Source organism: Erinaceus europaeus, chromosome X (genome assembly GCF_950295315.1).
Source record: "Erinaceus europaeus chromosome X, mEriEur2.1, whole genome shotgun sequence".
In the NCBI taxonomy this organism is placed as follows: domain Eukaryota; kingdom Metazoa; phylum Chordata; class Mammalia; order Eulipotyphla; family Erinaceidae; genus Erinaceus; species Erinaceus europaeus.
Window position 1 is genome coordinate 67,735,276 of NC_080185.1, and position 8,620 is coordinate 67,743,895.

Here is an 8,620-nt window from a genome sequence, read left to right on the forward strand (position 1 = left end):
AAAGAGAGGGAGAGAGAAAGAGAGATACTGCTAAACCACTTGCAAAGATTTCCCCCTGCAGGTGAGAATCAGGGGCTCAAACCCAGGTGCTTGTACACTATAACATGTAGGCTCAACCAGGTGCACCACCACCCGGCCCCATATAAATATCTTCCTGTGAGTCTTTTTATGTTATTTGGACAGATACCTAGGAGAGGAACTGCAGGATAAAGTTACCAATCTATGTTTATCTTGATAAATTTCTAAACTGCCAACTCTCATGTATGCATGCAATAAAGCACTACTTAGCAGGAACTTCCAGAGGCATGACTATGGAGTAGCAACTGCCGTGTTACTGCTCTCCTCAGTAAACTAGGAAAAGCAGTGAAAATCCTCTGAAAACAACAAACTACAACCAGGATCTCAAAAGCACACGAAGCCACAGTTGAGTACAGATTCATGTGACCCATGGACAGAAAGGGGATGAGGGAGCAATTCCCAAGACTAAACTCAGGGATAGATGGTGTCAGACTGGAAGTTTGGCAGCTGAGATGCACCACTTCCAGGTCTGAGTTAAAGAAACAATGGTTTTAAAAAAGTAAGAAATAAAATAAATCACCTAAGCCACAGGTGAGTACAGACACGTGGCTTGGGGGCTAAAAGCGGAAGAGTGAGTGATTCCCAGGACAAAACAAACCACCCAAAAAGAGGAGTGTACTCCTATGTTCATAGCAGCACAATTCATAATAGCTAAAACCTGGAAGCAATCAAGGTGCCCAACAACAGATGAGTGGCTGAGAAAGCTGTGGTATATATACACAATGGAATACTATACAACTATCAAGAACAATGATAGTTGTTCCTTCTCTGACCCATCTTGGACAGAGCTAGAAGGAATTATGTTAAGTGATCTGAGTCAGAAAGATAGGGACGAGTATGGGATGACCCCACTCATCAACAGAAGTTGAGAGAGAAGATCTGAAAGGGAAACTAAAAGCAGGATCTGACTAAATTGAAAGTAGGGCAAAGTAAAAACCCTGTAGTGAGGGGGAGGGTGGACATGAGGCTTCCTGGGCTGGTGGAGGGTGGGGGTGGGTGGGTGGGATGGGACACAGTCTTTTGGTGGTGGGAGTGGTGTTTATGTACACTCCTAGTAAAGTGTAGTCATATAAATCACTAGTTAATTAATATGAGAGGGGGAAAATTAATTGTATGTCTCGAAGTTTTTAAAACACAGACTGAGTCTTTTTAATATATAGGCTGTGTATTTGATATGCAGACTCTCTCAAAAGCCTAGACCACGTAGATCAGAAGCAACCAGTGGCACAGCTATATAAGATACTGGATACTATACAGCAAACCCTAACAAAGGGACTTTTCAAAGTTAACCCAGTTATCAAGTAATGTGATGATAACATTAACTACCCATTGTCTTTTTGAACCCCAAGACAGCAGGAACCTCACATTTCCACTATAGAGCCTATGTTTCCCCCAGTCCTGAAACCTTAGGATAGGGCCCACTTTCCCACATACCTCTCCCAATCCATATCAAATAATATTGCTTCTGTCAATCGCAACCTAATCAACACAACGATTGCCACCTCAACATGCTTCACCTCAGACTGTGTCCAGAGAATTCACGTGTGGAATGACAACCCTTCAGCTTCATTACTAGGGTCAGACCTTGTATTCTCTAATTCCATCCCAGGTGGATCACTTTCTAACAAAGTGCCAAAACCTAGATATACACCAGGTTCTGTGAGAGAGAGCATATGTTCACACGTATCCATAAACTAGTGCAAAATATATACCTGAAAGCAGAAGTACACTCGAGTTTGCAGTGAGTATCCCTCTAACACTTCCTCTCCACTATTTCAACCTTTGGGTCCATGATTGCTCAACAATTTGTTTGGCTCTGTATGTTAACTCTCTTTTCAACAACCAGGTTCCAGATGCCATCAGGATGCCGGCCAGGCTTCCCTGGACTGAAGACCCCACCAATGTGTCCTGGAGCTCAGCTTCCCCAGAGACACACCCTACTAGGGAAAGAGAGAGGCAGACTGGGAGTATGGACAGACCAGTCAACGTCCATGTTCAGTGGGGAAGCAATTACAGAAGCCAGACCTTCTACCTTCTGCAACCCACAACAACCCTGGGTCCATGCTCCCATAGGGATAGAGAATGGGAAAGCTATCAGGGGAGGGGATGCAATATGGAGATTGGGTGGTGGGAATTTTGTGGAGTTGTAGCCCTCCTACCCTATAGTTTTGTTAGTTTATCCTTTCTTAAATAAAAAATAAATTAAAAAACAAAACTTTATTTACAACAGTGACTTCTCAAGTCTCCATTGCTGTTGTCCAATAGAGGCTGGAGCAGCAGCAGGGAGACCCTGTATTGAGATTAACGTCACAGAACTGAACTGGTGATTCGGGATAAAATTCTCCCCTCCCCCATCAAGGTGTATAAAAAAGGAAATCAAATACCTTAGCCACAGTTCCTCCTGCTGGCACAATAAAAAATATTCACACTAAATGAGAAAATGGAGAAATACATAGCAGAATGACCAGACAGAAAAACATCATAAAAAAAGATGAATATAGAGTATTAAATCAATTCAAGAACTAAGTGATTATCTTGCAAAAAATTACAAAGTACAGGAAAAAAAAACAACCTCCAAACAGAACTGAATCTGTATGGCCTAAAGAACACTTTGAATGCAGTTCAGCTTCAGGTAAGAGGCCTGAGTATATTTAACCAGGTGGAAGAGAGAATATCAACACTAGAAGACACAAGCGCTAACTCTTGATTTTAAAACTCTTGGAGAGGAAAGATTTTGGAAAAATGAAGTGCTATTCTCTGAAATAGCAGACACCATCAGAAAGAACATCAGAGTTATTGAGATCCCTGAGGAAGAGAAAGAAGAGTAGAGAACATATTTAAAAAATTTTAGCAGTTAAGTATTTAATTTATGTATTAAGAGGTAAAATATAACTATTAATTGTTTAATAGTGGTTTAAAAATTATTTAATTACAGAGTTATAGTTCTTTTTTATTATTTTTTTATTTATAAAAAGGAAACATTGACTAAACCATAGGATAAGAGGGGTATGACTTCACACAGTTCTCACCACCAGAACTCTATATCCCATCCCTTCCCTGATAGCTTTTCTATTCTTTATCTTTCTGGGAGTATGGACCCACGGTCATTGTGGGATGCAGAAGGTAGAAGGTCTGGCTTCTGTAATTGCTTTCTCCTTGAACACGGGCATTGACAGGTCGATCCAGAGTCTTAGCCTGCCTCTCTCTTTCCCCAGTGGGAAAGGGCTCTGGGGAAGCTAAGCTCCAGGACCTATTGATGGGGTTGTCCAGGGAAGTCTGGTCGGCATCATGCTAGCATCTAGAACTTGGTGGTTGAAAAGACAATTAACATACAAAGTCAAACAAATTGTTGAACAGTCATGGACCTAAAGGCTGGAATAGTGCAGATTAAGAGTTGGTGGGCCCTCCATTTTGTAGATAGCTCGTAGGCATATTTTATTTATATTCCAAAGGGCCTGTGTCTATATTAGTGGGGTTTTTTTTTTTTGCCTGAGCCTGAAATCTAATATGCAGGTGTGCCAGGATAGCCTGAGGGTTCTTCTTCCCGAGCAAGTGCTCTCTGGGTTGGAGAGAACTCAACTGGAGCCAACTGAGGCTACTGCATGGGAAGAGGGATCAGGATTTCGCGCCGCACTAACATCGCAGGAGATACACTCTGGAACTCTCAGAGCCCAAAAGCAATTCCGAGTGATTTTACTCAGAAAAGCAGCTTTTATATATACTAGCCAAGTAGGGTGTAAACAGGGTGTGACATAGAGAGGGTGGAGCGAAAAAAGAGATTGGTGAAAAATCAGGGTGTGACAAGGAGAGGAGGCCGAGCAGGTGAGAATTCTCCCACTGAACTACCAATGCCCTGGAGGGAGGGCGGTGCTTAGTTAACAGTGGTTTATGTAAATAGACCGCAGCTTTGAGTGGGATCAAGCCAATGCCATGCAGGCTTGCCGGTGTTTATTTAAGCAGGATTAGAGCCAGAAGCTTTAAGCCAGGGGAGCTGGCATACTACCCAACACAGGTGGATCCTAATTGTTGTCTGGGGAGGTGACGGCATGCCTGGTAGAAGGGCCAGAAAGCTGGATCAGGGAAGAGAGTAGCTCCCTAATATGGGAAAGGTATATAGATATTGTTGACTGTAAACCCCATTGATCTGATGTGATCTGGGGCTTATATTCAGCTTAGAAGCCTATGTGACCTCTGCATCCCTGTAGATCTGAGCTCACATTCTGTAGTCATGAGTAGGACCGTTCCAAGCTGCCCCAGTATCAGGACCCATCTTTCTCAGGTTTAGCAAAGAGTATATTGTCCAGCCTCCCTTCAGAGAGGATGGAACATTCTCTACCATTGTTGATCCAGGTTGAGGGCAAGGTCCTACGGGGGCCCACAAAGGGGTCTATTGTTTTGTTCCTGATAGGAGAGACTGATAACAATGGAGAGAGGGATTTATTCAAGGTCTAGGCCCATCATGTCTGTTTGGGAATCTCAGGACTCCCCGAATAGGGCCCCAGCTGATGGACTGGCCTGATAGTGACTAAAGAGTCATCATTAAAGTATGCCAGTCTCTTGCCCTTATTCAGCTTTTGCAGTCCTTGCTTTGATGAGGTTAGCTTTGGAATAAGTGAGAGAACTGTAATAGAAAGTAGGTGAGGAGGGTATCTATGCCTAAGTAGACACTATTTCATTATGAGCTTTATACTGACTCACTACAGACTTGTGTGTTTTTGCTTTCAGGTATATATTTTGCCCTAATTTATGGATACATGTAAACATATCCTCTATCTTACAGGACATGGTCTATATCTAGGTTTTGGGACTTTGTTAGGAAGTGAACCTCCTGGAATAGAATTTGAGAATACTATGTAAGGAAAGGTCTCACCTGAGTAATGAGGGTGAAGGGTTGGCATTCCATGACTAACTATCTGGACACAGTATGAAGCGAAGCATGCTGAGGTATAACTCATTGTGTTGATTAGGTTGGGATCAGTGGATGCAATATCATTTGGTATGAATTGAGAGAAGCATGCAGGAAAGTGCGCCCCACCCTAATGTTCCAGGACTAGGGGAAGTATAGGCTCTAAAGAGGAAGCGGGAGGATCCTGCTGTCTTAGGGTGTAAGAAGACAATAGATAATTATTACTACAATCACATTATTTGGTGATTGGGTTAACTTTGAAATATCCCTTTGTTAGCCTTTGCTGTACCATACAAAATATCACCATAATTTATGTCCTTTGACATTATTTGGCTATAGCTGTGCCACTGGTTACTTCTGTTCTCCCTGGTCTAAGCTTTTTTTTTTTTTTAAGAGAGTCAACATATCAAAGACTCATCCTATATATTAAAAAGACTCAGTCTATAATGTTAAAAGTTTGAGACATGTTATCACCCCCAGAAAATTGTATTTGTCTTCTAAACCTAAAAATATTTTTGTTTATGATTCCAGGAAGTTTATGTATTATCTGAGAATAAGTTCCCCAGATTTTCAGTTGCAGGTAAGTTCATCTCCACCACAACCCTGCTATAATCAGGACTCTAACTAGAGTCATTTCAGGGCTGCATAATATTTTCAGGTTTAGAAGCCAAATACAATTTTCTGGGGGTGATAACATGGAAAAAGAGTATACAATACACTTTGTATTCTCAAGATGTCTATGACTAAAAAATTGAGTATCATGAATGCATATACACACAAAATTCTGTGATGAGTAAGTGGGAAGGAGATTGTTATCAGTGCTTTGATACCCAGCAAAACAAAGAAGTTTCTTTCAGAAGGAGATATCAGTGAAAGGTTTTGAATGGATATTTGGCATCTAATATTAGGGAAAACTCTTGAAATGAATTTTTCTACCAAGTAATTAAATTAAATCTATAACTATAGACAATCTATCGCAAACATCTTTCTTCATGACTGTGGCAGTTGTGGATTGATAGGATGAAAAAGAGAGGGAGCATTCATATGTATTTGTTGAATGAAAGAGACTTTTTTAAAGGGGGGGTACATATCGCTGCTTTGGCAAATGTTGTGCTGGAAACCAAATCCCAGGCCTCATACATGCAATTGCTGTAGTTAGTCCCTGAGAAACTTCCTCAGTTATTTTCTTGTTTACCAAATAATGACTCATTTTGTGTATGTGTGTTAATTTTGTAACCAGCCACCTTATTACATTGCTTGACAATTTCCAGGAGTTTCCTACTGGATTCTTTTGGATTCTTTATGTATTAGTATATCATCTTCAAATGGTAGCAGTTTGATTTCCTTTTTCCCCCTTTATCAAAAATAGATGTTCATAGGTACGGTGACTTATTTCTGGGCTTTCAGTTCTGCCCCACTGATCTGTGTATCTATTTTTGTTCCAGTGCCAGTTTTTATTATGATGGCCATATAATATAGTTTGAGAATCCAGAAACATTTTTATCTACTCATTGCTTTCTTCTTTGACCCAGTAGTTGTTAAGAAGAGTGCTGTTAGGTCTCCATACTTTTTAATCTTCTCTAGTTTTCTGTTTGATATCATATGTTAGTTGAACTCTGCTATGGTCAAAGAGGATGCTTAGAATAATTTTAATTTTTTAAATTCATTTATGCTGTATTTGTGACTTACTATGTGGTTGATGTGTGAGAACATTCTATCTGAACTTGAAAATAATATGTATTCTTGGGGTGAAGAACTCTAAAAATGTCCAGTAGGTTTAGTCTATCCATATCTTCATTCAGTTTTCTTATTGCTTTCTTAAATTTTGTCTGATGGAAATCTAATTTTTGATAAGGTGGCCCACACTATTAAATGGAGAAAAGAGAGTCTCTTCAATAAATGATGTTGGGAAAATTGGGTTGAAACATGCAGAAGAAATAAACTGAACTACTACACTGTACCACATAGAAAAGTAAATTCCAAATAGTTCAAAGGAACTGGATGTTAGACCAGAAACTTTGAAATACTTAGAGAACTCTTTTACATCTAAATGTCATGGGCATCTTTGTTGATACAGACCCAATTGCAAGGAACACTAAAAAAAAAAATAAACCAATGGTACTACATGAAACTGAAAAGCTTCTGAACAGCAAGAGAAACCTCACCCAAACAAAGAGATTCCTCACAGAATAGAAGCAGATCTTTACATACCACATATCAGACAAGAGGTTAAGATCAGGGAGAGCAGAAGCAACTGGTCCTGTCAGTATCTAAGATATAGTTATTTGTAAATAGCATTAAATAACATAAATTATGGTGAGATCTTGTATGCCACAGTAAATCCTAACCATGGGATTTTTAAAGTAAAGTAAGTTCCCAAATAACTTGGTTATAATAATAATTATCTATTGCCTTCTTAAATTCTAAGACAGCAAAGAACTTTTCTCATTCTCTTTAAAATCCATATTTCTCCCAGTTCTGGAACCTCTGGAGCTTTGTTTATTTTTCTCATGCTTCTCTTGTTCTCAGCCATTTGATACTGCATCTGTTGACTTCAACCAAATCAATGCAACCAGTGCTACCTCACACTGTTTCACTTTGGGCTGTGCCAAGCCTGAAATGTTAACACCCCAGCTCCAATATTCTGCCACTAAGTTGTAGATGCTACCACGATGCCGTCCTAACTTCTCTTGACAGACAGCTTCCCCATTGTGTCCCAAACCTTACAAAGCCTTATCCCACTAAGGGAAAGATAGAGACAGGTTGAGGGTATGGATCGATCTACCAACATCTATGTTCAGCGGAGAGGCAATTACAGAAGCCAGATCTCCCACCTTCTGCACCCCATAAAGAATCTTGGTCCATACTCACAGAGGGATAAAGAATAGGAAAGCTTCCAATGGAGGAGATGGAGTACAGAACTCTAGTGGTGGGAACTGTGTTGAATTGTACCCCTCTTATCCTACTATCTTGTAAATGATTATTAAGTCACACATATATATACATATAAATATATATATATAAATATATATATATATATATATATATATATATATACACACAGTTTGAAATAAGAGAATAAAAAAGGGAGAGGAACCTGCAGCACTGCTTCACTACTTGTGAAGCTTCCCCCACAGATAGGGGTTAGCGGCTTGAACCCAGGTCTTAGCACATTGTCACATGTGCACTCTGCTGAGTGTGCCACTGTCCAGCCATGACATAAAGATTCTTAATTGTTGTATTTTATTTTTATTTCTTCATGTTGACAAGAAAGTTGTGAGTTACTTTAAATCTCTTTATGAGATTGGCTTGACAGAGGAAGGGGAATAAAGCATTCTACAGGAGACAATAGAAGAAATTTCCTCACTCTAAGCAACAGAAATAAAATAAGGATTCATGAAGTCCCATACAGAATTGGCCAGACCTACAGATACCAAGATACATCATAGTTATAATGGAAAGAAGTAAGGATAAAGAAAGGATTCTGAAGCTTGCAAGAGAAAAACAAATAATCACATATAGAGGAAACCAATAAGATTATCAGTAGATCACTACATGTAAACTCTAAAAGCCAGAAAAGAATGGCAAGGTATATATTGACTGATCAATGAGAAAGACTTTTGTATCCTGATAGAT